At 49.7% G+C, this 27,569-nt stretch overlaps 24 non-coding genes across 24 annotated transcripts; all 24 read right to left on the reverse strand.

The window, feature by feature from the left end:
- Positions 1-900: 900 nt before the first annotated feature.
- LOC126439358 (5S ribosomal RNA) lies at positions 901-1,019 on the reverse strand. Its single transcript, XR_007581137.1, has one exon. It is a non-coding gene; the product is annotated as a 5S ribosomal RNA (ribosomal RNA).
- A 1,011-nt stretch (positions 1,020-2,030) lies between these two features.
- On the reverse strand, positions 2,031-2,149 carry LOC126439246 (5S ribosomal RNA). The gene has a single exon (XR_007581035.1). It is a non-coding gene; the product is annotated as a 5S ribosomal RNA (ribosomal RNA).
- A 1,013-nt stretch (positions 2,150-3,162) lies between these two features.
- LOC126439247 (5S ribosomal RNA) lies at positions 3,163-3,281 on the reverse strand. The gene has a single exon (XR_007581036.1). It is a non-coding gene; the product is annotated as a 5S ribosomal RNA (ribosomal RNA).
- A 1,012-nt stretch (positions 3,282-4,293) lies between these two features.
- LOC126439248 (5S ribosomal RNA) lies at positions 4,294-4,412 on the reverse strand. Its single transcript, XR_007581037.1, has one exon. It is a non-coding gene; the product is annotated as a 5S ribosomal RNA (ribosomal RNA).
- Positions 4,413-5,425: 1,013 nt separating this feature from the next.
- LOC126439249 (5S ribosomal RNA) lies at positions 5,426-5,544 on the reverse strand. Its single transcript, XR_007581038.1, has one exon. It is a non-coding gene; the product is annotated as a 5S ribosomal RNA (ribosomal RNA).
- Positions 5,545-6,557: 1,013 nt separating this feature from the next.
- Positions 6,558-6,676, reverse strand: LOC126439250 (5S ribosomal RNA). The gene has a single exon (XR_007581039.1). It is a non-coding gene; the product is annotated as a 5S ribosomal RNA (ribosomal RNA).
- A 1,013-nt stretch (positions 6,677-7,689) lies between these two features.
- Positions 7,690-7,808, reverse strand: LOC126439252 (5S ribosomal RNA). Its single transcript, XR_007581041.1, has one exon. It is a non-coding gene; the product is annotated as a 5S ribosomal RNA (ribosomal RNA).
- A 1,013-nt stretch (positions 7,809-8,821) lies between these two features.
- On the reverse strand, positions 8,822-8,940 carry LOC126439253 (5S ribosomal RNA). The gene has a single exon (XR_007581042.1). It is a non-coding gene; the product is annotated as a 5S ribosomal RNA (ribosomal RNA).
- Positions 8,941-9,953: 1,013 nt separating this feature from the next.
- On the reverse strand, positions 9,954-10,072 carry LOC126439254 (5S ribosomal RNA). The gene has a single exon (XR_007581043.1). It is a non-coding gene; the product is annotated as a 5S ribosomal RNA (ribosomal RNA).
- Positions 10,073-11,085: 1,013 nt separating this feature from the next.
- On the reverse strand, positions 11,086-11,204 carry LOC126439255 (5S ribosomal RNA). Its single transcript, XR_007581044.1, has one exon. It is a non-coding gene; the product is annotated as a 5S ribosomal RNA (ribosomal RNA).
- Positions 11,205-12,217: 1,013 nt separating this feature from the next.
- Positions 12,218-12,336, reverse strand: LOC126439257 (5S ribosomal RNA). Its single transcript, XR_007581045.1, has one exon. It is a non-coding gene; the product is annotated as a 5S ribosomal RNA (ribosomal RNA).
- A 1,013-nt stretch (positions 12,337-13,349) lies between these two features.
- LOC126439258 (5S ribosomal RNA) lies at positions 13,350-13,468 on the reverse strand. The gene has a single exon (XR_007581046.1). It is a non-coding gene; the product is annotated as a 5S ribosomal RNA (ribosomal RNA).
- A 1,013-nt stretch (positions 13,469-14,481) lies between these two features.
- LOC126439259 (5S ribosomal RNA) lies at positions 14,482-14,600 on the reverse strand. Its single transcript, XR_007581047.1, has one exon. It is a non-coding gene; the product is annotated as a 5S ribosomal RNA (ribosomal RNA).
- Positions 14,601-15,613: 1,013 nt separating this feature from the next.
- Positions 15,614-15,732, reverse strand: LOC126439260 (5S ribosomal RNA). The gene has a single exon (XR_007581048.1). It is a non-coding gene; the product is annotated as a 5S ribosomal RNA (ribosomal RNA).
- A 1,013-nt stretch (positions 15,733-16,745) lies between these two features.
- On the reverse strand, positions 16,746-16,864 carry LOC126439261 (5S ribosomal RNA). Its single transcript, XR_007581049.1, has one exon. It is a non-coding gene; the product is annotated as a 5S ribosomal RNA (ribosomal RNA).
- A 1,013-nt stretch (positions 16,865-17,877) lies between these two features.
- Positions 17,878-17,996, reverse strand: LOC126439262 (5S ribosomal RNA). The gene has a single exon (XR_007581050.1). It is a non-coding gene; the product is annotated as a 5S ribosomal RNA (ribosomal RNA).
- A 1,013-nt stretch (positions 17,997-19,009) lies between these two features.
- On the reverse strand, positions 19,010-19,128 carry LOC126439264 (5S ribosomal RNA). Its single transcript, XR_007581052.1, has one exon. It is a non-coding gene; the product is annotated as a 5S ribosomal RNA (ribosomal RNA).
- Positions 19,129-20,135: 1,007 nt separating this feature from the next.
- Positions 20,136-20,254, reverse strand: LOC126439265 (5S ribosomal RNA). Its single transcript, XR_007581053.1, has one exon. It is a non-coding gene; the product is annotated as a 5S ribosomal RNA (ribosomal RNA).
- A 1,012-nt stretch (positions 20,255-21,266) lies between these two features.
- On the reverse strand, positions 21,267-21,385 carry LOC126439266 (5S ribosomal RNA). Its single transcript, XR_007581054.1, has one exon. It is a non-coding gene; the product is annotated as a 5S ribosomal RNA (ribosomal RNA).
- Positions 21,386-22,398: 1,013 nt separating this feature from the next.
- LOC126439268 (5S ribosomal RNA) lies at positions 22,399-22,517 on the reverse strand. The gene has a single exon (XR_007581055.1). It is a non-coding gene; the product is annotated as a 5S ribosomal RNA (ribosomal RNA).
- A 1,007-nt stretch (positions 22,518-23,524) lies between these two features.
- On the reverse strand, positions 23,525-23,643 carry LOC126439269 (5S ribosomal RNA). Its single transcript, XR_007581056.1, has one exon. It is a non-coding gene; the product is annotated as a 5S ribosomal RNA (ribosomal RNA).
- A 1,012-nt stretch (positions 23,644-24,655) lies between these two features.
- LOC126439270 (5S ribosomal RNA) lies at positions 24,656-24,774 on the reverse strand. Its single transcript, XR_007581057.1, has one exon. It is a non-coding gene; the product is annotated as a 5S ribosomal RNA (ribosomal RNA).
- A 1,007-nt stretch (positions 24,775-25,781) lies between these two features.
- LOC126439271 (5S ribosomal RNA) lies at positions 25,782-25,900 on the reverse strand. The gene has a single exon (XR_007581058.1). It is a non-coding gene; the product is annotated as a 5S ribosomal RNA (ribosomal RNA).
- A 1,012-nt stretch (positions 25,901-26,912) lies between these two features.
- On the reverse strand, positions 26,913-27,031 carry LOC126439272 (5S ribosomal RNA). Its single transcript, XR_007581059.1, has one exon. It is a non-coding gene; the product is annotated as a 5S ribosomal RNA (ribosomal RNA).
- Positions 27,032-27,569: the final 538 nt, after the last annotated feature.

Below are 27,569 nucleotides of genomic sequence, written 5' to 3' on the forward strand. Positions count from 1 at the left end.
TCACGTTAGCGCGAACGCAATCCTGAGTTCCAAAACTTATGAGCCGGAAGGACGCGCTTCGTGTATTTTTTTTTTTTTGTGAGATTTATAAATTTATTTATTAACATTACATCGTTACAAGCTAACACCTTTACAACATAAAACACGAACAGAATTGTAATTGTAAGCACTTCCTTCCGCAATCCGACGTGCCAGCAGAGCGACTGCCGAATTAGCGGGCGCGCCGCCGTGTGTGTGAGACGCGCAGCTTCTCGTTGCACCTCCTGTCATCCGCTTGGCGCGTGCAGCCTTCGACACTCGCGGAAGACGCATCTTGTCCCTGGTGTCCAGCGCAGGAGGGCTGGCGCGCGGCCGACCGGCGTATGGCCTGTGCGGGGTGTGGCAGAGTGTTGTTGGAGGGCGCCACTGCTGGCGATGTGAGCTTCCCCGCCTCGCCTCAGACGAGGTGTTTGCGTAATTTGCAGTGCATTCGCACCATTCCTGTCCCTGTCCCCGTCCCGACTTGTCCCGACTTTGCTCGACTGCCGCTCGCTGCCGCTCGGGTCGTGGCCCATATAACAGCGCAAGCACAAGAAACGTCTGCAGGAGATGACGAGACGAGACGAGACGACTAAGGAATATATTTATAATTACATATCGAAGTAGGAATTGTACACCGCTACACAACAACAGGCGCTGACGTATTTCAGAACACATCTGCCGATTCGTACTGTTTTGTCGTTTTCAAAGACTTCCTGGCGAACTTGGTTAGCACATTCTCCCTCAAACTGAGATATTTACTGCAATTTCGCACCTTATGGTCATTACAGTAGATTAAAATGCTTAAGCAAGAATCTTTGTCACAACAGAACGGTGGTATGGAAAGAGGGCGGTATAAAAAAAAAAAGGTAAATGAAAGGGAGCCAACAGCACGTGGTGTTCCCAGGTGGTCACCCATCCAAGTACTAACCACGCCCGATGTTGCTTAACTTCGGTGATCGGACGAGAACCGGTGTACTCAACATGGTATGGCCGTTGGCGCCCATATAATGTAGGCGCATGGCAGAATTCGCATTCGGTTCTTATCCCAACACACACAAAATCATACTTTTCGGTCGAAAGCAGCCGCATTTTTTTTTTATTGACAATTCGTCACGTTAGCGCGAACGCAATCCTGAGTTCCAAAACTTATGAGCCGGAAGGACGCGCTTCGTGTATTTTTTTTTTTTTGTGAGATTTATAAATTTATTTATTAACATTACATCGTTACAAGCTAACACCTTTACAACATAAAACACGAACAGAATTGTAATTGTAAGCACTTCCTTCCGCAATCCGACGTGCCAGCAGAGCGACTGCCGAATTAGCGGGCGCGCCGCCGTGTGTGTGAGACGCGCAGCTTCTCGTTGCACCTCCTGTCATCCGCTTGGCGCGTGCAGCCTTCGACACTCGCGGAAGACGCATCTTGTCCCTGGTGTCCAGCGCAGGAGGGCTGGCGCGCGGCCGACCGGCGTATGGCCTGTGCGGGGTGTGGCAGAGTGTTGTTGGAGGGCGCCACTGCTGGCGATGTGAGCTTCCCCGCCTCGCCTCAGACGAGGTGTTTGCGTAATTTGCAGTGCATTCGCACCATTCCTGTCCCTGTCCCCGTCCCGACTTGTCCCGACTTTGCTCGACTGCCGCTCGCTGCCGCTCGGGTCGTGGCCCATATAACAGCGCAAGCACAAGAAACGTCTGCAGGAGATGACGAGACGAGACGAGACGACTAAGGAATATATTTATAATTACATATCGAAGTAGGAATTGTACACCGCTACACAACAACAGGCGCTGACGTATTTCAGAACACATCTGCCGATTCGTACTGTTTTGTCGTTTTCAAAGACTTCCTGGCGAACTTGGTTAGCACATTCTCCCTCAAACTGAGATATTTACTGCAATTTCGCACCTTATGGTCATTACAGTAGATTAAAATGCTTAAGCAAGAATCTTTGTCACAACAGAACGGTGGTATGGAAAGAGGGCGGTATAAAAAAAAAAGGTAAATGAAAGGGAGCCAACAGCACGTGGTGTTCCCAGGTGGTCACCCATCCAAGTACTAACCACGCCCGATGTTGCTTAACTTCGGTGATCGGACGAGAACCGGTGTACTCAACATGGTATGGCCGTTGGCGCCCATATAATGTAGGCGCATGGCAGAATTCGCATTCGGTTCTTATCCCAACACACACAAAATCATACTTTTCGGTCGAAAGCAGCCGCATTTTTTTTTTATTGACAATTCGTCACGTTAGCGCGAACGCAATCCTGAGTTCCAAAACTTATGAGCCGGAAGGACGCGCTTCGTGTATTTTTTTTTTTTTTGTGAGATTTATAAATTTATTTATTAACATTACATCGTTACAAGCTAACACCTTTACAACATAAAACACGAACAGAATTGTAATTGTAAGCACTTCCTTCCGCAATCCGACGTGCCAGCAGAGCGACTGCCGAATTAGCGGGCGCGCCGCCGTGTGTGTGAGACGCGCAGCTTCTCGTTGCACCTCCTGTCATCCGCTTGGCGCGTGCAGCCTTCGACACTCGCGGAAGACGCATCTTGTCCCTGGTGTCCAGCGCAGGAGGGCTGGCGCGCGGCCGACCGGCGTATGGCCTGTGCGGGGTGTGGCAGAGTGTTGTTGGAGGGCGCCACTGCTGGCGATGTGAGCTTCCCCGCCTCGCCTCAGACGAGGTGTTTGCGTAATTTGCAGTGCATTCGCACCATTCCTGTCCCTGTCCCCGTCCCGACTTGTCCCGACTTTGCTCGACTGCCGCTCGCTGCCGCTCGGGTCGTGGCCCATATAACAGCGCAAGCACAAGAAACGTCTGCAGGAGATGACGAGACGAGACGAGACGACTAAGGAATATATTTATAATTACATATCGAAGTAGGAATTGTACACCGCTACACAACAACAGGCGCTGACGTATTTCAGAACACATCTGCCGATTCGTACTGTTTTGTCGTTTTCAAAGACTTCCTGGCGAACTTGGTTAGCACATTCTCCCTCAAACTGAGATATTTACTGCAATTTCGCACCTTATGGTCATTACAGTAGATTAAAATGCTTAAGCAAGAATCTTTGTCACAACAGAACGGTGGTATGGAAAGAGGGCGGTATAAAAAAAAAAAGGTAAATGAAAGGGAGCCAACAGCACGTGGTGTTCCCAGGTGGTCACCCATCCAAGTACTAACCACGCCCGATGTTGCTTAACTTCGGTGATCGGACGAGAACCGGTGTACTCAACATGGTATGGCCGTTGGCGCCCATATAATGTAGGCGCATGGCAGAATTCGCATTCGGTTCTTATCCCAACACACACAAAATCATACTTTTCGGTCGAAAGCAGCCGCATTTTTTTTTTATTGACAATTCGTCACGTTAGCGCGAACGCAATCCTGAGTTCCAAAACTTATGAGCCGGAAGGACGCGCTTCGTGTATTTTTTTTTTTTTTGTGAGATTTATAAATTTATTTATTAACATTACATCGTTACAAGCTAACACCTTTACAACATAAAACACGAACAGAATTGTAATTGTAAGCACTTCCTTCCGCAATCCGACGTGCCAGCAGAGCGACTGCCGAATTAGCGGGCGCGCCGCCGTGTGTGTGAGACGCGCAGCTTCTCGTTGCACCTCCTGTCATCCGCTTGGCGCGTGCAGCCTTCGACACTCGCGGAAGACGCATCTTGTCCCTGGTGTCCAGCGCAGGAGGGCTGGCGCGCGGCCGACCGGCGTATGGCCTGTGCGGGGTGTGGCAGAGTGTTGTTGGAGGGCGCCACTGCTGGCGATGTGAGCTTCCCCGCCTCGCCTCAGACGAGGTGTTTGCGTAATTTGCAGTGCATTCGCACCATTCCTGTCCCTGTCCCCGTCCCGACTTGTCCCGACTTTGCTCGACTGCCGCTCGCTGCCGCTCGGGTCGTGGCCCATATAACAGCGCAAGCACAAGAAACGTCTGCAGGAGATGACGAGACGAGACGAGACGACTAAGGAATATATTTATAATTACATATCGAAGTAGGAATTGTACACCGCTACACAACAACAGGCGCTGACGTATTTCAGAACACATCTGCCGATTCGTACTGTTTTGTCGTTTTCAAAGACTTCCTGGCGAACTTGGTTAGCACATTCTCCCTCAAACTGAGATATTTACTGCAATTTCGCACCTTATGGTCATTACAGTAGATTAAAATGCTTAAGCAAGAATCTTTGTCACAACAGAACGGTGGTATGGAAAGAGGGCGGTATAAAAAAAAAAGGTAAATGAAAGGGAGCCAACAGCACGTGGTGTTCCCAGGTGGTCACCCATCCAAGTACTAACCACGCCCGATGTTGCTTAACTTCGGTGATCGGACGAGAACCGGTGTACTCAACATGGTATGGCCGTTGGCGCCCATATAATGTAGGCGCATGGCAGAATTCGCATTCGGTTCTTATCCCAACACACACAAAATCATACTTTTCGGTCGAAAGCAGCCGCATTTTTTTTTTATTGACAATTCGTCACGTTAGCGCGAACGCAATCCTGAGTTCCAAAACTTATGAGCCGGAAGGACGCGCTTCGTGTATTTTTTTTTTTTTTGTGAGATTTATAAATTTATTTATTAACATTACATCGTTACAAGCTAACACCTTTACAACATAAAACACGAACAGAATTGTAATTGTAAGCACTTCCTTCCGCAATCCGACGTGCCAGCAGAGCGACTGCCGAATTAGCGGGCGCGCCGCCGTGTGTGTGAGACGCGCAGCTTCTCGTTGCACCTCCTGTCATCCGCTTGGCGCGTGCAGCCTTCGACACTCGCGGAAGACGCATCTTGTCCCTGGTGTCCAGCGCAGGAGGGCTGGCGCGCGGCCGACCGGCGTATGGCCTGTGCGGGGTGTGGCAGAGTGTTGTTGGAGGGCGCCACTGCTGGCGATGTGAGCTTCCCCGCCTCGCCTCAGACGAGGTGTTTGCGTAATTTGCAGTGCATTCGCACCATTCCTGTCCCTGTCCCCGTCCCGACTTGTCCCGACTTTGCTCGACTGCCGCTCGCTGCCGCTCGGGTCGTGGCCCATATAACAGCGCAAGCACAAGAAACGTCTGCAGGAGATGACGAGACGAGACGAGACGACTAAGGAATATATTTATAATTACATATCGAAGTAGGAATTGTACACCGCTACACAACAACAGGCGCTGACGTATTTCAGAACACATCTGCCGATTCGTACTGTTTTGTCGTTTTCAAAGACTTCCTGGCGAACTTGGTTAGCACATTCTCCCTCAAACTGAGATATTTACTGCAATTTCGCACCTTATGGTCATTACAGTAGATTAAAATGCTTAAGCAAGAATCTTTGTCACAACAGAACGGTGGTATGGAAAGAGGGCGGTATAAAAAAAAAAAGGTAAATGAAAGGGAGCCAACAGCACGTGGTGTTCCCAGGTGGTCACCCATCCAAGTACTAACCACGCCCGATGTTGCTTAACTTCGGTGATCGGACGAGAACCGGTGTACTCAACATGGTATGGCCGTTGGCGCCCATATAATGTAGGCGCATGGCAGAATTCGCATTCGGTTCTTATCCCAACACACACAAAATCATACTTTTCGGTCGAAAGCAGCCGCATTTTTTTTTTATTGACAATTCGTCACGTTAGCGCGAACGCAATCCTGAGTTCCAAAACTTATGAGCCGGAAGGACGCGCTTCGTGTATTTTTTTTTTTTTTGTGAGATTTATAAATTTATTTATTAACATTACATCGTTACAAGCTAACACCTTTACAACATAAAACACGAACAGAATTGTAATTGTAAGCACTTCCTTCCGCAATCCGACGTGCCAGCAGAGCGACTGCCGAATTAGCGGGCGCGCCGCCGTGTGTGTGAGACGCGCAGCTTCTCGTTGCACCTCCTGTCATCCGCTTGGCGCGTGCAGCCTTCGACACTCGCGGAAGACGCATCTTGTCCCTGGTGTCCAGCGCAGGAGGGCTGGCGCGCGGCCGACCGGCGTATGGCCTGTGCGGGGTGTGGCAGAGTGTTGTTGGAGGGCGCCACTGCTGGCGATGTGAGCTTCCCCGCCTCGCCTCAGACGAGGTGTTTGCGTAATTTGCAGTGCATTCGCACCATTCCTGTCCCTGTCCCCGTCCCGACTTGTCCCGACTTTGCTCGACTGCCGCTCGCTGCCGCTCGGGTCGTGGCCCATATAACAGCGCAAGCACAAGAAACGTCTGCAGGAGATGACGAGACGAGACGAGACGACTAAGGAATATATTTATAATTACATATCGAAGTAGGAATTGTACACCGCTACACAACAACAGGCGCTGACGTATTTCAGAACACATCTGCCGATTCGTACTGTTTTGTCGTTTTCAAAGACTTCCTGGCGAACTTGGTTAGCACATTCTCCCTCAAACTGAGATATTTACTGCAATTTCGCACCTTATGGTCATTACAGTAGATTAAAATGCTTAAGCAAGAATCTTTGTCACAACAGAACGGTGGTATGGAAAGAGGGCGGTATAAAAAAAAAAAGGTAAATGAAAGGGAGCCAACAGCACGTGGTGTTCCCAGGTGGTCACCCATCCAAGTACTAACCACGCCCGATGTTGCTTAACTTCGGTGATCGGACGAGAACCGGTGTACTCAACATGGTATGGCCGTTGGCGCCCATATAATGTAGGCGCATGGCAGAATTCGCATTCGGTTCTTATCCCAACACACACAAAATCATACTTTTCGGTCGAAAGCAGCCGCATTTTTTTTTTATTGACAATTCGTCACGTTAGCGCGAACGCAATCCTGAGTTCCAAAACTTATGAGCCGGAAGGACGCGCTTCGTGTATTTTTTTTTTTTTTGTGAGATTTATAAATTTATTTATTAACATTACATCGTTACAAGCTAACACCTTTACAACATAAAACACGAACAGAATTGTAATTGTAAGCACTTCCTTCCGCAATCCGACGTGCCAGCAGAGCGACTGCCGAATTAGCGGGCGCGCCGCCGTGTGTGTGAGACGCGCAGCTTCTCGTTGCACCTCCTGTCATCCGCTTGGCGCGTGCAGCCTTCGACACTCGCGGAAGACGCATCTTGTCCCTGGTGTCCAGCGCAGGAGGGCTGGCGCGCGGCCGACCGGCGTATGGCCTGTGCGGGGTGTGGCAGAGTGTTGTTGGAGGGCGCCACTGCTGGCGATGTGAGCTTCCCCGCCTCGCCTCAGACGAGGTGTTTGCGTAATTTGCAGTGCATTCGCACCATTCCTGTCCCTGTCCCCGTCCCGACTTGTCCCGACTTTGCTCGACTGCCGCTCGCTGCCGCTCGGGTCGTGGCCCATATAACAGCGCAAGCACAAGAAACGTCTGCAGGAGATGACGAGACGAGACGAGACGACTAAGGAATATATTTATAATTACATATCGAAGTAGGAATTGTACACCGCTACACAACAACAGGCGCTGACGTATTTCAGAACACATCTGCCGATTCGTACTGTTTTGTCGTTTTCAAAGACTTCCTGGCGAACTTGGTTAGCACATTCTCCCTCAAACTGAGATATTTACTGCAATTTCGCACCTTATGGTCATTACAGTAGATTAAAATGCTTAAGCAAGAATCTTTGTCACAACAGAACGGTGGTATGGAAAGAGGGCGGTATAAAAAAAAAAAGGTAAATGAAAGGGAGCCAACAGCACGTGGTGTTCCCAGGTGGTCACCCATCCAAGTACTAACCACGCCCGATGTTGCTTAACTTCGGTGATCGGACGAGAACCGGTGTACTCAACATGGTATGGCCGTTGGCGCCCATATAATGTAGGCGCATGGCAGAATTCGCATTCGGTTCTTATCCCAACACACACAAAATCATACTTTTCGGTCGAAAGCAGCCGCATTTTTTTTTTATTGACAATTCGTCACGTTAGCGCGAACGCAATCCTGAGTTCCAAAACTTATGAGCCGGAAGGACGCGCTTCGTGTATTTTTTTTTTTTTTGTGAGATTTATAAATTTATTTATTAACATTACATCGTTACAAGCTAACACCTTTACAGCATAAAACACGAACAGAATTGTAATTGTAAGCACTTCCTTCCGCAATCCGACGTGCCAGCAGAGCGACTGCCGAATTAGCGGGCGCGCCGCCGTGTGTGTGAGACGCGCAGCTTCTCGTTGCACCTCCTGTCATCCGCTTGGCGCGTGCAGCCTTCGACACTCGCGGAAGACGCATCTTGTCCCTGGTGTCCAGCGCAGGAGGGCTGGCGCGCGGCCGACCGGCGTATGGCCTGTGCGGGGTGTGGCAGAGTGTTGTTGGAGGGCGCCACTGCTGGCGATGTGAGCTTCCCCGCCTCGCCTCAGACGAGGTGTTTGCGTAATTTGCAGTGCATTCGCACCATTCCTGTCCCTGTCCCCGTCCCGACTTGTCCCGACTTTGCTCGACTGCCGCTCGCTGCCGCTCGGGTCGTGGCCCATATAACAGCGCAAGCACAAGAAACGTCTGCAGGAGATGACGAGACGAGACGAGACGACTAAGGAATATATTTATAATTACATATCGAAGTAGGAATTGTACACCGCTACACAACAACAGGCGCTGACGTATTTCAGAACACATCTGCCGATTCGTACTGTTTTGTCGTTTTCAAAGACTTCCTGGCGAACTTGGTTAGCACATTCTCCCTCAAACTGAGATATTTACTGCAATTTCGCACCTTATGGTCATTACAGTAGATTAAAATGCTTAAGCAAGAATCTTTGTCACAACAGAACGGTGGTATGGAAAGAGGGCGGTATAAAAAAAAAAAGGTAAATGAAAGGGAGCCAACAGCACGTGGTGTTCCCAGGTGGTCACCCATCCAAGTACTAACCACGCCCGATGTTGCTTAACTTCGGTGATCGGACGAGAACCGGTGTACTCAACATGGTATGGCCGTTGGCGCCCATATAATGTAGGCGCATGGCAGAATTCGCATTCGGTTCTTATCCCAACACACACAAAATCATACTTTTCGGTCGAAAGCAGCCGCATTTTTTTTTTATTGACAATTCGTCACGTTAGCGCGAACGCAATCCTGAGTTCCAAAACTTATGAGCCGGAAGGACGCGCTTCGTGTATTTTTTTTTTTTTTGTGAGATTTATAAATTTATTTATTAACATTACATCGTTACAAGCTAACACCTTTACAACATAAAACACGAACAGAATTGTAATTGTAAGCACTTCCTTCCGCAATCCGACGTGCCAGCAGAGCGACTGCCGAATTAGCGGGCGCGCCGCCGTGTGTGTGAGACGCGCAGCTTCTCGTTGCACCTCCTGTCATCCGCTTGGCGCGTGCAGCCTTCGACACTCGCGGAAGACGCATCTTGTCCCTGGTGTCCAGCGCAGGAGGGCTGGCGCGCGGCCGACCGGCGTATGGCCTGTGCGGGGTGTGGCAGAGTGTTGTTGGAGGGCGCCACTGCTGGCGATGTGAGCTTCCCCGCCTCGCCTCAGACGAGGTGTTTGCGTAATTTGCAGTGCATTCGCACCATTCCTGTCCCTGTCCCCGTCCCGACTTGTCCCGACTTTGCTCGACTGCCGCTCGCTGCCGCTCGGGTCGTGGCCCATATAACAGCGCAAGCACAAGAAACGTCTGCAGGAGATGACGAGACGAGACGAGACGACTAAGGAATATATTTATAATTACATATCGAAGTAGGAATTGTACACCGCTACACAACAACAGGCGCTGACGTATTTCAGAACACATCTGCCGATTCGTACTGTTTTGTCGTTTTCAAAGACTTCCTGGCGAACTTGGTTAGCACATTCTCCCTCAAACTGAGATATTTACTGCAATTTCGCACCTTATGGTCATTACAGTAGATTAAAATGCTTAAGCAAGAATCTTTGTCACAACAGAACGGTGGTATGGAAAGAGGGTGGTATAAAAAAAAAAAGGTAAATGAAAGGGAGCCAACAGCACGTGGTGTTCCCAGGTGGTCACCCATCCAAGTACTAACCACGCCCGATGTTGCTTAACTTCGGTGATCGGACGAGAACCGGTGTACTCAACATGGTATGGCCGTTGGCGCCCATATAATGTAGGCGCATGGCAGAATTCGCATTCGGTTCTTATCCCAACACACACAAAATCATACTTTTCGGTCGAAAGCAGCCGCATTTTTTTTTTATTGACAATTCGTCACGTTAGCGCGAACGCAATCCTGAGTTCCAAAACTTATGAGCCGGAAGGACGCGCTTCGTGTATTTTTTTTTTTTTTGTGAGATTTATAAATTTATTTATTAACATTACATCGTTACAAGCTAACACCTTTACAACATAAAACACGAACAGAATTGTAATTGTAAGCACTTCCTTCCGCAATCCGACGTGCCAGCAGAGCGACTGCCGAATTAGCGGGCGCGCCGCCGTGTGTGTGAGACGCGCAGCTTCTCGTTGCACCTCCTGTCATCCGCTTGGCGCGTGCAGCCTTCGACACTCGCGGAAGACGCATCTTGTCCCTGGTGTCCAGCGCAGGAGGGCTGGCGCGCGGCCGACCGGCGTATGGCCTGTGCGGGGTGTGGCAGAGTGTTGTTGGAGGGCGCCACTGCTGGCGATGTGAGCTTCCCCGCCTCGCCTCAGACGAGGTGTTTGCGTAATTTGCAGTGCATTCGCACCATTCCTGTCCCTGTCCCCGTCCCGACTTGTCCCGACTTTGCTCGACTGCCGCTCGCTGCCGCTCGGGTCGTGGCCCATATAACAGCGCAAGCACAAGAAACGTCTGCAGGAGATGACGAGACGAGACGAGACGACTAAGGAATATATTTATAATTACATATCGAAGTAGGAATTGTACACCGCTACACAACAACAGGCGCTGACGTATTTCAGAACACATCTGCCGATTCGTACTGTTTTGTCGTTTTCAAAGACTTCCTGGCGAACTTGGTTAGCACATTCTCCCTCAAACTGAGATATTTACTGCAATTTCGCACCTTATGGTCATTACAGTAGATTAAAATGCTTAAGCAAGAATCTTTGTCACAACAGAACGGTGGTATGGAAAGAGGGCGGTATAAAAAAAAAAAGGTAAATGAAAGGGAGCCAACAGCACGTGGTGTTCCCAGGTGGTCACCCATCCAAGTACTAACCACGCCCGATGTTGCTTAACTTCGGTGATCGGACGAGAACCGGTGTACTCAACATGGTATGGCCGTTGGCGCCCATATAATGTAGGCGCATGGCAGAATTCGCATTCGGTTCTTATCCCAACACACACAAAATCATACTTTTCGGTCGAAAGCAGCCGCATTTTTTTTTTATTGACAATTCGTCACGTTAGCGCGAACGCAATCCTGAGTTCCAAAACTTATGAGCCGGAAGGACGCGCTTCGTGTATTTTTTTTTTTTTTGTGAGATTTATAAATTTATTTATTAACATTACATCGTTACAAGCTAACACCTTTACAACATAAAACACGAACAGAATTGTAATTGTAAGCACTTCCTTCCGCAATCCGACGTGCCAGCAGAGCGACTGCCGAATTAGCGGGCGCGCCGCCGTGTGTGTGAGACGCGCAGCTTCTCGTTGCACCTCCTGTCATCCGCTTGGCGCGTGCAGCCTTCGACACTCGCGGAAGACGCATCTTGTCCCTGGTGTCCAGCGCAGGAGGGCTGGCGCGCGGCCGACCGGCGTATGGCCTGTGCGGGGTGTGGCAGAGTGTTGTTGGAGGGCGCCACTGCTGGCGATGTGAGCTTCCCCGCCTCGCCTCAGACGAGGTGTTTGCGTAATTTGCAGTGCATTCGCACCATTCCTGTCCCTGTCCCCGTCCCGACTTGTCCCGACTTTGCTCGACTGCCGCTCGCTGCCGCTCGGGTCGTGGCCCATATAACAGCGCAAGCACAAGAAACGTCTGCAGGAGATGACGAGACGAGACGAGACGACTAAGGAATATATTTATAATTACATATCGAAGTAGGAATTGTACACCGCTACACAACAACAGGCGCTGACGTATTTCAGAACACATCTGCCGATTCGTACTGTTTTGTCGTTTTCAAAGACTTCCTGGCGAACTTGGTTAGCACATTCTCCCTCAAACTGAGATATTTACTGCAATTTCGCACCTTATGGTCATTACAGTAGATTAAAATGCTTAAGCAAGAATCTTTGTCACAACAGAACGGTGGTATGGAAAGAGGGCGGTATAAAAAAAAAAAGGTAAATGAAAGGGAGCCAACAGCACGTGGTGTTCCCAGGTGGTCACCCATCCAAGTACTAACCACGCCCGATGTTGCTTAACTTCGGTGATCGGACGAGAACCGGTGTACTCAACATGGTATGGCCGTTGGCGCCCATATAATGTAGGCGCATGGCAGAATTCGCATTCGGTTCTTATCCCAACACACACAAAATCATACTTTTCGGTCGAAAGCAGCCGCATTTTTTTTTTATTGACAATTCGTCACGTTAGCGCGAACGCAATCCTGAGTTCCAAAACTTATGAGCCGGAAGGACGCGCTTCGTGTATTTTTTTTTTTTTTGTGAGATTTATAAATTTATTTATTAACATTACATCGTTACAAGCTAACACCTTTACAACATAAAACACGAACAGAATTGTAATTGTAAGCACTTCCTTCCGCAATCCGACGTGCCAGCAGAGCGACTGCCGAATTAGCGGGCGCGCCGCCGTGTGTGTGAGACGCGCAGCTTCTCGTTGCACCTCCTGTCATCCGCTTGGCGCGTGCAGCCTTCGACACTCGCGGAAGACGCATCTTGTCCCTGGTGTCCAGCGCAGGAGGGCTGGCGCGCGGCCGACCGGCGTATGGCCTGTGCGGGGTGTGGCAGAGTGTTGTTGGAGGGCGCCACTGCTGGCGATGTGAGCTTCCCCGCCTCGCCTCAGACGAGGTGTTTGCGTAATTTGCAGTGCATTCGCACCATTCCTGTCCCTGTCCCCGTCCCGACTTGTCCCGACTTTGCTCGACTGCCGCTCGCTGCCGCTCGGGTCGTGGCCCATATAACAGCGCAAGCACAAGAAACGTCTGCAGGAGATGACGAGACGAGACGAGACGACTAAGGAATATATTTATAATTACATATCGAAGTAGGAATTGTACACCGCTACACAACAACAGGCGCTGACGTATTTCAGAACACATCTGCCGATTCGTACTGTTTTGTCGTTTTCAAAGACTTCCTGGCGAACTTGGTTAGCACATTCTCCCTCAAACTGAGATATTTACTGCAATTTCGCACCTTATGGTCATTACAGTAGATTAAAATGCTTAAGCAAGAATCTTTGTCACAACAGAACGGTGGTATGGAAAGAGGGCGGTATAAAAAAAAAAAGGTAAATGAAAGGGAGCCAACAGCACGTGGTGTTCCCAGGTGGTCACCCATCCAAGTACTAACCACGCCCGATGTTGCTTAACTTCGGTGATCGGACGAGAACCGGTGTACTCAACATGGTATGGCCGTTGGCGCCCATATAATGTAGGCGCATGGCAGAATTCGCATTCGGTTCTTATCCCAACACACACAAAATCATACTTTTCGGTCGAAAGCAGCCGCATTTTTTTTTTATTGACAATTCGTCACGTTAGCGCGAACGCAATCCTGAGTTCCAAAACTTATGAGCCGGAAGGACGCGCTTCGTGTATTTTTTTTTTTTTTGTGAGATTTATAAATTTATTTATTAACATTACATCGTTACAAGCTAACACCTTTACAACATAAAACACGAACAGAATTGTAATTGTAAGCACTTCCTTCCGCAATCCGACGTGCCAGCAGAGCGACTGCCGAATTAGCGGGCGCGCCGCCGTGTGTGTGAGACGCGCAGCTTCTCGTTGCACCTCCTGTCATCCGCTTGGCGCGTGCAGCCTTCGACACTCGCGGAAGACGCATCTTGTCCCTGGTGTCCAGCGCAGGAGGGCTGGCGCGCGGCCGACCGGCGTATGGCCTGTGCGGGGTGTGGCAGAGTGTTGTTGGAGGGCGCCACTGCTGGCGATGTGAGCTTCCCCGCCTCGCCTCAGACGAGGTGTTTGCGTAATTTGCAGTGCATTCGCACCATTCCTGTCCCTGTCCCCGTCCCGACTTGTCCCGACTTTGCTCGACTGCCGCTCGCTGCCGCTCGGGTCGTGGCCCATATAACAGCGCAAGCACAAGAAACGTCTGCAGGAGATGACGAGACGAGACGAGACGACTAAGGAATATATTTATAATTACATATCGAAGTAGGAATTGTACACCGCTACACAACAACAGGCGCTGACGTATTTCAGAACACATCTGCCGATTCGTACTGTTTTGTCGTTTTCAAAGACTTCCTGGCGAACTTGGTTAGCACATTCTCCCTCAAACTGAGATATTTACTGCAATTTCGCACCTTATGGTCATTACAGTAGATTAAAATGCTTAAGCAAGAATCTTTGTCACAACAGAACGGTGGTATGGAAAGAGGGCGGTATAAAAAAAAAAAGGTAAATGAAAGGGAGCCAACAGCACGTGGTGTTCCCAGGTGGTCACCCATCCAAGTACTAACCACGCCCGATGTTGCTTAACTTCGGTGATCGGACGAGAACCGGTGTACTCAACATGGTATGGCCGTTGGCGCCCATATAATGTAGGCGCATGGCAGAATTCGCATTCGGTTCTTATCCCAACACACACAAAATCATACTTTTCGGTCGAAAGCAGCCGCATTTTTTTTTTATTGACAATTCGTCACGTTAGCGCGAACGCAATCCTGAGTTCCAAAACTTATGAGCCGGAAGGACGCGCTTCGTGTATTTTTTTTTTTTTTGTGAGATTTATAAATTTATTTATTAACATTACATCGTTACAAGCTAACACCTTTACAACATAAAACACGAACAGAATTGTAATTGTAAGCACTTCCTTCCGCAATCCGACGTGCCAGCAGAGCGACTGCCGAATTAGCGGGCGCGCCGCCGTGTGTGTGAGACGCGCAGCTTCTCGTTGCACCTCCTGTCATCCGCTTGGCGCGTGCAGCCTTCGACACTCGCGGAAGACGCATCTTGTCCCTGGTGTCCAGCGCAGGAGGGCTGGCGCGCGGCCGACCGGCGTATGGCCTGTGCGGGGTGTGGCAGAGTGTTGTTGGAGGGCGCCACTGCTGGCGATGTGAGCTTCCCCGCCTCGCCTCAGACGAGGTGTTTGCGTAATTTGCAGTGCATTCGCACCATTCCTGTCCCTGTCCCCGTCCCGACTTGTCCCGACTTTGCTCGACTGCCGCTCGCTGCCGCTCGGGTCGTGGCCCATATAACAGCGCAAGCACAAGAAACGTCTGCAGGAGATGACGAGACGAGACGAGACGACTAAGGAATATATTTATAATTACATATCGAAGTAGGAATTGTACACCGCTACACAACAACAGGCGCTGACGTATTTCAGAACACATCTGCCGATTCGTACTGTTTTGTCGTTTTCAAAGACTTCCTGGCGAACTTGGTTAGCACATTCTCCCTCAAACTGAGATATTTACTGCAATTTCGCACCTTATGGTCATTACAGTAGATTAAAATGCTTAAGCAAGAATCTTTGTCACAACAGAACGGTGGTATGGAAAGAGGGCGGTATAAAAAAAAAAAGGTAAATGAAAGGGAGCCAACAGCACGTGGTGTTCCCAGGTGGTCACCCATCCAAGTACTAACCACGCCCGATGTTGCTTAACTTCGGTGATCGGACGAGAACCGGTGTACTCAACATGGTATGGCCGTTGGCGCCCATATAATGTAGGCGCATGGCAGAATTCGCATTCGGTTCTTATCCCAACACACACAAAATCATACTTTTCGGTCGAAAGCAGCCGCATTTTTTTTTTATTGACAATTCGTCACGTTAGCGCGAACGCAATCCTGAGTTCCAAAACTTATGAGCCGGAAGGACGCGCTTCGTGTATTTTTTTTTTTTTTGTGAGATTTATAAATTTATTTATTAACATTACATCGTTACAAGCTAACACCTTTACAGCATAAAACACGAACAGAATTGTAATTGTAAGCACTTCCTTCCGCAATCCGACGTGCCAGCAGAGCGACTGCCGAATTAGCGGGCGCGCCGCCGTGTGTGTGAGACGCGCAGCTTCTCGTTGCACCTCCTGTCATCCGCTTGGCGCGTGCAGCCTTCGACACTCGCGGAAGACGCATCTTGTCCCTGGTGTCCAGCGCAGGAGGGCTGGCGCGCGGCCGACCGGCGTATGGCCTGTGCGGGGTGTGGCAGAGTGTTGTTGGAGGGCGCCACTGCTGGCGATGTGAGCTTCCCCGCCTCGCCTCAGACGAGGTGTTTGCGTAATTTGCAGTGCATTCGCACCATTCCTGTCCCTGTCCCCGTCCCGACTTGTCCCGACTTTGCTCGACTGCCGCTCGCTGCCGCTCGGGTCGTGGCCCATATAACAGCGCAAGCACAAGAAACGTCTGCAGGAGATGACGAGACGAGACGAGACGACTAAGGAATATATTTATAATTACATATCGAAGTAGGAATTGTACACCGCTACACAACAACAGGCGCTGACGTATTTCAGAACACATCTGCCGATTCGTACTGTTTTGTCGTTTTCAAAGACTTCCTGGCGAACTTGGTTAGCACATTCTCCCTCAAACTGAGATATTTACTGCAATTTCGCACCTTATGGTCATTACAGTAGATTAAAATGCTTAAGCAAGAATCTTTGTCACAACAGAACGGTGGTATGGAAAGAGGGCGGTATAAAAAAAAAAAGGTAAATGAAAGGGAGCCAACAGCACGTGGTGTTCCCAGGTGGTCACCCATCCAAGTACTAACCACGCCCGATGTTGCTTAACTTCGGTGATCGGACGAGAACCGGTGTACTCAACATGGTATGGCCGTTGGCGCCCATATAATGTAGGCGCATGGCAGAATTCGCATTCGGTTCTTATCCCAACACACACAAAATCATACTTTTCGGTCGAAAGCAGCCGCATTTTTTTTTTATTGACAATTCGTCACGTTAGCGCGAACGCAATCCTGAGTTCCAAAACTTATGAGCCGGAAGGACGCGCTTCGTGTATTTTTTTTTTTTTTGTGAGATTTATAAATTTATTTATTAACATTACATCGTTACAAGCTAACACCTTTACAGCATAAAACACGAACAGAATTGTAATTGTAAGCACTTCCTTCCGCAATCCGACGTGCCAGCAGAGCGACTGCCGAATTAGCGGGCGCGCCGCCGTGTGTGTGAGACGCGCAGCTTCTCGTTGCACCTCCTGTCATCCGCTTGGCGCGTGCAGCCTTCGACACTCGCGGAAGACGCATCTTGTCCCTGGTGTCCAGCGCAGGAGGGCTGGCGCGCGGCCGACCGGCGTATGGCCTGTGCGGGGTGTGGCAGAGTGTTGTTGGAGGGCGCCACTGCTGGCGATGTGAGCTTCCCCGCCTCGCCTCAGACGAGGTGTTTGCGTAATTTGCAGTGCATTCGCACCATTCCTGTCCCTGTCCCCGTCCCGACTTGTCCCGACTTTGCTCGACTGCCGCTCGCTGCCGCTCGGGTCGTGGCCCATATAACAGCGCAAGCACAAGAAACGTCTGCAGGAGATGACGAGACGAGACGAGACGACTAAGGAATATATTTATAATTACATATCGAAGTAGGAATTGTACACCGCTACACAACAACAGGCGCTGACGTATTTCAGAACACATCTGCCGATTCGTACTGTTTTGTCGTTTTCAAAGACTTCCTGGCGAACTTGGTTAGCACATTCTCCCTCAAACTGAGATATTTACTGCAATTTCGCACCTTATGGTCATTACAGTAGATTAAAATGCTTAAGCAAGAATCTTTGTCACAACAGAACGGTGGTATGGAAAGAGGGCGGTATAAAAAAAAAAAGGTAAATGAAAGGGAGCCAACAGCACGTGGTGTTCCCAGGTGGTCACCCATCCAAGTACTAACCACGCCCGATGTTGCTTAACTTCGGTGATCGGACGAGAACCGGTGTACTCAACATGGTATGGCCGTTGGCGCCCATATAATGTAGGCGCATGGCAGAATTCGCATTCGGTTCTTATCCCAACACACACAAAATCATACTTTTCGGTCGAAAGCAGCCGCATTTTTTTTTTATTGACAATTCGTCACGTTAGCGCGAACGCAATCCTGAGTTCCAAAACTTATGAGCCGGAAGGACGCGCTTCGTGTATTTTTTTTTTTTTTGTGAGATTTATAAATTTATTTATTAACATTACATCGTTACAAGCTAACACCTTTACAGCATAAAACACGAACAGAATTGTAATTGTAAGCACTTCCTTCCGCAATCCGACGTGCCAGCAGAGCGACTGCCGAATTAGCGGGCGCGCCGCCGTGTGTGTGAGACGCGCAGCTTCTCGTTGCACCTCCTGTCATCCGCTTGGTGCGTGCAGCCTTCGACACTCGCGGAAGACGCATCTTGTCCCTGGTGTCCAGCGCAGGAGGGCTGGCGCGCGGCCGACCGGCGTATGGCCTGTGCGGGGTGTGGCAGAGTGTTGTTGGAGGGCGCCACTGCTGGCGATGTGAGCTTCCCCGCCTCGCCTCAGACGAGGTGTTTGCGTAATTTGCAGTGCATTCGCACCATTCCTGTCCCTGTCCCCGTCCCGACTTGTCCCGACTTTGCTCGACTGCCGCTCGCTGCCGCTCGGGTCGTGGCCCATATAACAGCGCAAGCACAAGAAACGTCTGCAGGAGATGACGAGACGAGACGAGACGACTAAGGAATATATTTATAATTACATATCGAAGTAGGAATTGTACACCGCTACACAACAACAGGCGCTGACGTATTTCAGAACACATCTGCCGATTCGTACTGTTTTGTCGTTTTCAAAGACTTCCTGGCGAACTTGGTTAGCACATTCTCCCTCAAACTGAGATATTTACTGCAATTTCGCACCTTATGGTCATTACAGTAGATTAAAATGCTTAAGCAAGAATCTTTGTCACAACAGAACGGTGGTATGGAAAGAGGGCGGTATAAAAAAAAAAAGGTAAATGAAAGGGAGCCAACAGCACGTGGTGTTCCCAGGTGGTCACCCATCCAAGTACTAACCACGCCCGATGTTGCTTAACTTCGGTGATCGGACGAGAACCGGTGTACTCAACATGGTATGGCCGTTGGCGCCCATATAATGTAGGCGCATGGCAGAATTCGCATTCGGTTCTTATCCCAACACACACAAAATCATACTTTTCGGTCGAAAGCAGCCGCATTTTTTTTTTATTGACAATTCGTCACGTTAGCGCGAACGCAATCCTGAGTTCCAAAACTTATGAGCCGGAAGGACGCGCTTCGTGTATTTTTTTTTTTTTGTGAGATTTATAAATTTATTTATTTACATTACATCGTTACAAGCTAACACCTTTACAACATAAAACACGAACAGAATTGTAATTGTAAGCACTTCCTTCCGCAATCCGACGTGCCAGCAGAGCGACTGCCGAATTAGCGGGCGCGCCGCCGTGTGTGTGAGACGCGCAGCTTCTCGTTGCACCTCCTGTCATCCGCTTGGCGCGTGCAGCCTTCGACACTCGCGGAAGACGCATCTTGTCCCTGGTGTCCAGCGCAGGAGGGCTGGCGCGCGGCCGACCGGCGTATGGCCTGTGCGGGGTGTGGCAGAGTGTTGTTGGAGGGCGCCACTGCTGGCGATGTGAGCTTCCCCGCCTCGCCTCAGACGAGGTGTTTGCGTAATTTGCAGTGCATTCGCACCATTCCTGTCCCTGTCCCCGTCCCGACTTGTCCCGACTTTGCTCGACTGCCGCTCGCTGCCGCTCGGGTCGTGGCCCATATAACAGCGCAAGCACAAGAAACGTCTGCAGGAGATGACGAGACGAGACGACTAAGGAATATATTTATAATTACATATCGAAGTAGGAATTGTACACCGCTACACAACAACAGGCGCTGACGTATTTCAGAACACATCTGCCGATTCGTACTGTTTTGTCGTTTTCAAAGACTTCCTGGCGAACTTGGTTAGCACATTCTCCCTCAAACTGAGATATTTACTGCAATTTCGCACCTTATGGTCATTACAGTAGATTAAAATGCTTAAGCAAGAATCTTTGTCACAACAGAACGGTGGTATGGAAAGAGGGCGGTATAAAAAAAAAAAGGTAAATGAAAGGGAGCCAACAGCACGTGGTGTTCCCAGGTGGTCACCCATCCAAGTACTAACCACGCCCGATGTTGCTTAACTTCGGTGATCGGACGAGAACCGGTGTACTCAACATGGTATGGCCGTTGGCGCCCATATAATGTAGGCGCATGGCAGAATTCGCATTCGGTTCTTATCCCAACACACACAAAATCATACTTTTCGGTCGAAAGCAGCCGCATTTTTTTTTTATTGACAATTCGTCACGTTAGCGCGAACGCAATCCTGAGTTCCAAAACTTATGAGCCGGAAGGACGCGCTTCGTGTATTTTTTTTTTTTTGTGAGATTTATAAATTTATTTATTAACATTACATCGTTACAAGCTAACACCTTTACAACATAAAACACGAACAGAATTGTAATTGTAAGCACTTCCTTCCGCAATCCGACGTGCCAGCAGAGCGACTGCCGAATTAGCGGGCGCGCCGCCGTGTGTGTGAGACGCGCAGCTTCTCGTTGCACCTCCTGTCATCCGCTTGGCGCGTGCAGCCTTCGACACTCGCGGAAGACGCATCTTGTCCCTGGTGTCCAGCGCAGGAGGGCTGGCGCGCGGCCGACCGGCGTATGGCCTGTGCGGGGTGTGGCAGAGTGTTGTTGGAGGGCGCCACTGCTGGCGATGTGAGCTTCCCCGCCTCGCCTCAGACGAGGTGTTTGCGTAATTTGCAGTGCATTCGCACCATTCCTGTCCCTGTCCCCGTCCCGACTTGTCCCGACTTTGCTCGACTGCCGCTCGCTGCCGCTCGGGTCGTGGCCCATATAACAGCGCAAGCACAAGAAACGTCTGCAGGAGATGACGAGACGAGACGAGACGACTAAGGAATATATTTATAATTACATATCGAAGTAGGAATTGTACACCGCTACACAACAACAGGCGCTGACGTATTTCAGAACACATCTGCCGATTCGTACTGTTTTGTCGTTTTCAAAGACTTCCTGGCGAACTTGGTTAGCACATTCTCCCTCAAACTGAGATATTTACTGCAATTTCGCACCTTATGGTCATTACAGTAGATTAAAATGCTTAAGCAAGAATCTTTGTCACAACAGAACGGTGGTATGGAAAGAGGGCGGTATAAAAAAAAAAAGGTAAATGAAAGGGAGCCAACAGCACGTGGTGTTCCCAGGTGGTCACCCATCCAAGTACTAACCACGCCCGATGTTGCTTAACTTCGGTGATCGGACGAGAACCGGTGTACTCAACATGGTATGGCCGTTGGCGCCCATATAATGTAGGCGCATGGCAGAATTCGCATTCGGTTCTTATCCCAACACACACAAAATCATACTTTTCGGTCGAAAGCAGCCGCATTTTTTTTTTATTGACAATTCGTCACGTTAGCGCGAACGCAATCCTGAGTTCCAAAACTTATGAGCCGGAAGGACGCGCTTCGTGTATTTTTTTTTTTTTTGTGAGATTTATAAATTTATTTATTAACATTACATCGTTACAAGCTAACACCTTTACAGCATAAAACACGAACAGAATTGTAATTGTAAGCACTTCCTTCCGCAATCCGACGTGCCAGCAGAGCGACTGCCGAATTAGCGGGCGCGCCGCCGTGTGTGTGAGACGCGCAGCTTCTCGTTGCACCTCCTGTCATCCGCTTGGTGCGTGCAGCCTTCGACACTCGCGGAAGACGCATCTTGTCCCTGGTGTCCAGCGCAGGAGGGCTGGCGCGCGGCCGACCGGCGTATGGCCTGTGCGGGGTGTGGCAGAGTGTTGTTGGAGGGCGCCACTGCTGGCGATGTGAGCTTCCCCGCCTCGCCTCAGACGAGGTGTTTGCGTAATTTGCAGTGCATTCGCACCATTCCTGTCCCTGTCCCCGTCCCGACTTGTCCCGACTTTGCTCGACTGCCGCTCGCTGCCGCTCGGGTCGTGGCCCATATAACAGCGCAAGCACAAGAAACGTCTGCAGGAGATGACGAGACGAGACGAGACGACTAAGGAATATATTTATAATTACATATCGAAGTAGGAATTGTACACCGCTACACAACAACAGGCGCTGACGTATTTCAGAACACATCTGCCGATTCGTACTGTTTTGTCGTTTTCAAAGACTTCCTGGCGAACTTGGTTAGCACATTCTCCCTCAAACTGAGATATTTACTGCAATTTCGCACCTTATGGTCATTACAGTAGATTAAAATGCTTAAGCAAGAATCTTTGTCACAACAGAACGGTGGTATGGAAAGAGGGCGGTATAAAAAAAAAAAGGTAAATGAAAGGGAGCCAACAGCACGTGGTGTTCCCAGGTGGTCACCCATCCAAGTACTAACCACGCCCGATGTTGCTTAACTTCGGTGATCGGACGAGAACCGGTGTACTCAACATGGTATGGCCGTTGGCGCCCATATAATGTAGGCGCATGGCAGAATTCGCATTCGGTTCTTATCCCAACACACACAAAATCATACTTTTCGGTCGAAAGCAGCCGCATTTTTTTTTTATTGACAATTCGTCACGTTAGCGCGAACGCAATCCTGAGTTCCAAAACTTATGAGCCGGAAGGACGCGCTTCGTGTATTTTTTTTTTTTTGTGAGATTTATAAATTTATTTATTTACATTACATCGTTACAAGCTAACACCTTTACAACATAAAACACGAACAGAATTGTAATTGTAAGCACTTCCTTCCGCAATCCGACGTGCCAGCAGAGCGACTGCCGAATTAGCGGGCGCGCCGCCGTGTGTGTGAGACGCGCAGCTTCTCGTTGCACCTCCTGTCATCCGCTTGGCGCGTGCAGCCTTCGACACTCGCGGAAGACGCATCTTGTCCCTGGTGTCCAGCGCAGGAGGGCTGGCGCGCGGCCGACCGGCGTATGGCCTGTGCGGGGTGTGGCAGAGTGTTGTTGGAGGGCGCCACTGCTGGCGATGTGAGCTTCCCCGCCTCGCCTCAGACGAGGTGTTTGCGTAATTTGCAGTGCATTCGCACCATTCCTGTCCCTGTCCCCGTCCCGACTTGTCCCGACTTTGCTCGACTGCCGCTCGCTGCCGCTCGGGTCGTGGCCCATATAACAGCGCAAGCACAAGAAACGTCTGCAGGAGATGACGAGACGAGACGACTAAGGAATATATTTATAATTACATATCGAAGTAGGAATTGTACACCGCTACACAACAACAGGCGCTGACGTATTTCAGAACACATCTGCCGATTCGTACTGTTTTGTCGTTTTCAAAGACTTCCTGGCGAACTTGGTTAGCACATTCTCCCTCAAACTGAGATATTTACTGCAATTTCGCACCTTATGGTCATTACAGTAGATTAAAATGCTTAAGCAAGAATCTTTGTCACAACAGAACGGTGGTATGGAAAGAGGGCGGTATAAAAAAAAAAAGGTAAATGAAAGGGAGCCAACAGCACGTGGTGTTCCCAGGTGGTCACCCATCCAAGTACTAACCACGCCCGATGTTGCTTAACTTCGGTGATCGGACGAGAACCGGTGTACTCAACATGGTATGGCCGTTGGCGCCCATATAATGTAGGCGCATGGCAGAATTCGCATTCGGTTCTTATCCCAACACACACAAAATCATACTTTTCGGTCGAAAGCAGCCGCATTTTTTTTTTATTGACAATTCGTCACGTTAGCGCGAACGCAATCCTGAGTTCCAAAACTTATGAGCCGGAAGGACGCGCTTCGTGTATTTTTTTTTTTTTGTGAGATTTATAAATTTATTTATTAACATTACATCGTTACAAGCTAACACCTTTACAACATAAAACACGAACAGAATTGTAATTGTAAGCACTTCCTTCCGCAATCCGACGTGCCAGCAGAGCGACTGCCGAATTAGCGGGCGCGCCGCCGTGTGTGTGAGACGCGCAGCTTCTCGTTGCACCTCCTGTCATCCGCTTGGCGCGTGCAGCCTTCGACACTCGCGGAAGACGCATCTTGTCCCTGGTGTCCAGCGCAGGAGGGCTGGCGCGCGGCCGACCGGCGTATGGCCTGTGCGGGGTGTGGCAGAGTGTTGTTGGAGGGCGCCACTGCTGGCGATGTGAGCTTCCCCGCCTCGCCTCAGACGAGGTGTTTGCGTAATTTGCAGTGCATTCGCACCATTCCTGTCCCTGTCCCCGTCCCGACTTGTCCCGACTTTGCTCGACTGCCGCTCGCTGCCGCTCGGGTCGTGGCCCATATAACAGCGCAAGCACAAGAAACGTCTGCAGGAGATGACGAGACGAGACGAGACGACTAAGGAATATATTTATAATTACATATCGAAGTAGGAATTGTACACCGCTACACAACAACAGGCGCTGACGTATTTCAGAACACATCTGCCGATTCGTACTGTTTTGTCGTTTTCAAAGACTTCCTGGCGAACTTGGTTAGCACATTCTCCCTCAAACTGAGATATTTACTGCAATTTCGCACCTTATGGTCATTACAGTAGATTAAAATGCTTAAGCAAGAATCTTTGTCACAACAGAACGGTGGTATGGAAAGAGGGCGGTATAAAAAAAAAAAGGTAAATGAAAGGGAGCCAACAGCACGTGGTGTTCCCAGGTGGTCACCCATCCAAGTACTAACCACGCCCGATGTTGCTTAACTTCGGTGATCGGACGAGAACCGGTGTACTCAACATGGTATGGCCGTTGGCGCCCATATAATGTAGGCGCATGGCAGAATTCGCATTCGGTTCTTATCCCAACACACACAAAATCATACTTTTCGGTCGAAAGCAGCCGCATTTTTTTTTTATTGACAATTCGTCACGTTAGCGCGAACGCAATCCTGAGTTCCAAAACTTATGAGCCGGAAGGACGCGCTTCGTGTATTTTTTTTTTTTTGTGAGATTTATAAATTTATTTATTAACATTACATCGTTACAAGCTAACACCTTTACAACATAAAACACGAACAGAATTGTAATTGTAAGCACTTCCTTCCGCAATCCGACGTGCCAGCAGAGCGACTGCCGAATTAGCGGGCGCGCCGCCGTGTGTGTGAGACGCGCAGCTTCTCGTTGCACCTCCTGTCATCCGCTTGGCGCGTGCAGCCTTCGACACTCGCGGAAGACGCATCTTGTCCCTGGTGTCCAGCGCAGGAGGGCTGGCGCGCGGCCGACCGGCGTATGGCCTGTGCGGGGTGTGGCAGAGTGTTGTTGGAGGGCGCCACTGCTGGCGATGTGAGCTTCCCCGCCTCGCCTCAGACGAGGTGTTTGCGTAATTTGCAGTGCATTCGCACCATTCCTGTCCCTGTCCCCGTCCCGACTTGTCCCGACTTTGCTCGACTGCCGCTCGCTGCCGCTCGGGTCGTGGCCCATATAACAGCGCAAGCACAAGAAACGTCTGCAGGAGATGACGAGACGAGACGACTAAGGAATATATTTATAATTACATATCGAAGTAGGAATTGTACACCGCTACACAACAACAGGCGCTGACGTATTTCAGAACACATCTGCCGATTCGTACTGTTTTGTCGTTTTCAAAGACTTCCTGGCGAACTTGGTTAGCACATTCTCCCTCAAACTGAGATATTTACTGCAATTTCGCACCTTATGGTCATTACAGTAGATTAAAATGCTTAAGCAAGAATCTTTGTCACAACAGAACGGTGGTATGGAAAGAGGGCGGTATAAAAAAAAAAAGGTAAATGAAAGGGAGCCAACAGCACGTGGTGTTCCCAGGTGGTCACCCATCCAAGTACTAACCACGCCCGATGTTGCTTAACTTCGGTGATCGGACGAGAACCGGTGTACTCAACATGGTATGGCCGTTGGCGCCCATATAATGTAGGCGCATGGCAGAATTCGCATTCGGTTCTTATCCCAACACACACAAAATCATACTTTTCGGTCGAAAGCAGCCGCATTTTTTTTTTATTGACAATTCGTCACGTTAGCGCGAACGCAATCCTGAGTTCCAAAACTTATGAGCCGGAAGGACGCGCTTCGTGTATTTTTTTTTTTTTGTGAGATTTATAAATTTATTTATTAACATTACATCGTTACAAGCTAACACCTTTACAACATAAAACACGAACAGAATTGTAATTGTAAGCACTTCCTTCCGCAATCCGACGTGCCAGCAGAGCGACTGCCGAATTAGCGGGCGCGCCGCCGTGTGTGTGAGACGCGCAGCTTCTCGTTGCACCTCCTGTCATCCGCTTGGCGCGTGCAGCCTTCGACACTCGCGGAAGACGCATCTTGTCCCTGGTGTCCAGCGCAGGAGGGCTGGCGCGCGGCCGACCGGCGTATGGCCTGTGCGGGGTGTGGCAGAGTGTTGTTGGAGGGCGCCACTGCTGGCGATGTGAGCTTCCCCGCCTCGCCTCAGACGAGGTGTTTGCGTAATTTGCAGTGCATTCGCACCATTCCTGTCCCTGTCCCCGTCCCGACTTGTCCCGACTTTGCTCGACTGCCGCTCGCTGCCGCTCGGGTCGTGGCCCATATAACAGCGCAAGCACAAGAAACGTCTGCAGGAGATGACGAGACGAGACGAGACGACTAAGGAATATATTTATAATTACATATCGAAGTAGGAATTGTACACCGCTACACAACAACAGGCGCTGACGTATTTCAGAACACATCTGCCGATTCGTACTGTTTTGTCGTTTTCAAAGACTTCCTGGCGAACTTGGTTAGCACATTCTCCCTCAAACTGAGATATTTACTGCAATTTCGCACCTTATGGTCATTACAGTAGATTAAAATGCTTAAGCAAGAATCTTTGTCACAACAGAACGGTGGTATGGAAAGAGGGCGGTATAAAAAAAAAAAGGTAAATGAAAGGGAGCCAACAGCACGTGGTGTTCCCAGGTGGTCACCCATCCAAGTACTAACCACGCCCGATGTTGCTTAACTTCGGTGATCGGACGAGAACCGGTGTACTCAACATGGTATGGCCGTTGGCGCCCATATAATGTAGGCGCATGGCAGAATTCGCATTCGGTTCTTATCCCAACACACACAAAATCATACTTTTCGGTCGAAAGCAGCCGCATTTTTTTTTTATTGACAATTCGTCACGTTAGCGCGAACGCAATCCTGAGTTCCAAAACTTATGAGCCGGAAGGACGCGCTTCGTGTATTTTTTTTTTTTTTGTGAGATTTATAAATTTATTTATTAACATTACATCGTTACAAGCTAACACCTTTACAGCATAAAACACGAACAGAATTGTAATTGTAAGCACTTCCTTCCGCAATCCGACGTGCCAGCAGAGCGACTGCCGAATTAGCGGGCGCGCCGCCGTGTGTGTGAGACGCGCAGCTTCTCGTTGCACCTCCTGTCATCCGCTTGGCGCGTGCAGCCTTCGACACTCGCGGAAGACGCATCTTGTCCCTGGTGTCCAGCGCAGGAGGGCTGGCGCGCGGCCGACCGGCGTATGGCCTGTGCGGGGTGTGGCAGAGTGTTGTTGGAGGGCGCCACTGCTGGCGATGTGAGCTTC

This window comes from Schistocerca serialis, unplaced genomic scaffold (genome assembly GCF_023864345.2).
Source record: "Schistocerca serialis cubense isolate TAMUIC-IGC-003099 unplaced genomic scaffold, iqSchSeri2.2 HiC_scaffold_13, whole genome shotgun sequence".
NCBI lineage: Eukaryota > Metazoa > Arthropoda > Insecta > Orthoptera > Acrididae > Schistocerca > Schistocerca serialis.